The sequence below is a fragment of the Globicephala melas genome, unplaced genomic scaffold (assembly GCF_963455315.2).
Source record: "Globicephala melas unplaced genomic scaffold, mGloMel1.2 SCAFFOLD_442, whole genome shotgun sequence".
Classification (NCBI taxonomy): domain Eukaryota; kingdom Metazoa; phylum Chordata; class Mammalia; order Artiodactyla; family Delphinidae; genus Globicephala; species Globicephala melas.
The window spans coordinates 95,001-96,913 of NW_027207610.1; positions in this window are offsets into that span (position 1 = coordinate 95,001).

A 1,913-nucleotide genomic window follows, 5' to 3' on the forward strand; every position below is an offset into this window, starting at 1 on the left:
TGTCTCCCTCTCCCTCACCCATCCCCACTCCCCCCCATCCCCGGTCATGGGGCATCCTCATTTTCCATGAGAACTCATGGATTTGGAAGGGATGTTGGACTGATGTTCGCGTGCTACCGGATCCCACTGCCACAGGGATAGCTGCTGCACTGCCTTTGGCAGGCCATGGTGGGTGGGGGTGGTGTCTCTTCTTCTGTATCGGTAGAAATGATTTGAAGAGGAGGCAGGATGGGCATAGGTCCACTGCCTCACACCAAGGCCCTTTGGGAGCATTTCAGTGAATCGGGACAGAACATGTTTCTCCGTGCGGGGAGGGAACCGGAATAGGGCACCCCGAAAGGGACCGCTTTGGCACACAGATGAGTTCGAATTGAAGGCGCTTCAGAAACGACGGGTGGGCGACGAGGACGCTCTGCCGCTCTGCCTCTCCCTCTTCTTCCTGACCTGAAAGGAGGACCAAGATCTTCCTCGAGAAGAAGCTCAAGCTCAGAGCCCGCCCTTTCGAGTGACTCCTGGCTTGGGCTTCTCCTGCGTGGGGGTCACGGTGCACGCGTTCCTCAGCCGTGGGTCGCTCTCTTCTCGAGCTGTCTTTTGGGGACAGGGGCCTCTCAGGCAAGAACTCAGAAGGATCGTCGAGGGAACGTCGTTTTTCCTCTCCCACGACTGATGAATGCAGACAGACACACAGGAATCTCGCCCCCCGCTTCCACCCCCGCCCCCCACCCCCCACCCCAAGTGAGAGGAGTCGCCGGACATCCTTGGGGTCACACACAGCCAGCCTCCGTGGCTCTTCTATGTTGCCAGGCTCCCTGGCCTTCACTGCCCCCGCACGCCCCCAGTGAAGTTGCATCATCGTTCATAGTGTAAATGCTGTGAGAAGATAAGCTTTTCAAAATAAAATTCTCCCTGCCTTTCCTTCCCAAGAACACCATGAACACCTACTGTCATGTGCAGTGCTTATGGACCCACCTGGAGCAGAGGACCCTCTCCGACAGACACCCTCCCCACCCCACCCCACCCCACCCCACCCCCAGGAACTCATTTGCTCCGAGTCATCGAGGAGAGGGTGTCTGGTTCCGTGTCTTAAATGGGTGGGCCAATGACACGTCATCTCTAGTAAGCCATCGGGTTCACCGGTTCGGGTTCGGGTTCGGTGGCATGAAGTACATTTACGTCCTCCTTGAGTTTGACTTTGAAAGTCTTGGGGCCCTGAGTAGGCCGCCCCCAAACGTGCCTCCGTGGCATAGAGAAGTTTTGGAATTAGACTGACAACACCACGAGAGGGACACTCTGACTCTCTTTTACTTCTCCCCTCTGAAATCAGGAAGAAAATCTCTCACGTGAAAGGGGAGGGGGGCGGGAGGTGTAGACATCATGACGAACTGAACCGCCCTCATGTCTCATGAAATGTTCACGAATCATCTAAGTAGGACTGCTCATAACGAATAGAGGGCATAGATGTTAACGAGATAAGAATGTTTAAGGGGAACTCTCCCCCCAATGATTGTTTTCCATAGGCCGACTTCAAGACTTTCCAACATCTCTGGTCATCTCTAGGCTGAGAGGTTGGCTAAGTGCCATTGGCAGGGTGAAATCTCAGCGAGTGTCTACATCACCTCCACATAAGATAAAATACTGAAATGTTCATGGCTCCATAAGTCTAAGGGTCTCCCTGCTTTGGACCTTTTACGGAGGAGAGACTGAGCATGTTTGGTTCCATGCCTAGATAGATCTTGTGCTTTAGGGAAAGAGTGTACTCGGTAGGAGCCTAGACTTCTACAAAGTATTCCATGTTCACACTGTTCACTGTGGTTGGCTTCCTTACTTTCACTGACTGACTGAAGGAAAAAAAAAAAAAAAAAAAAAAACAGTGTCCAAGGACGAGGCATTCCAAAGAAGGAACGGAACGTGTG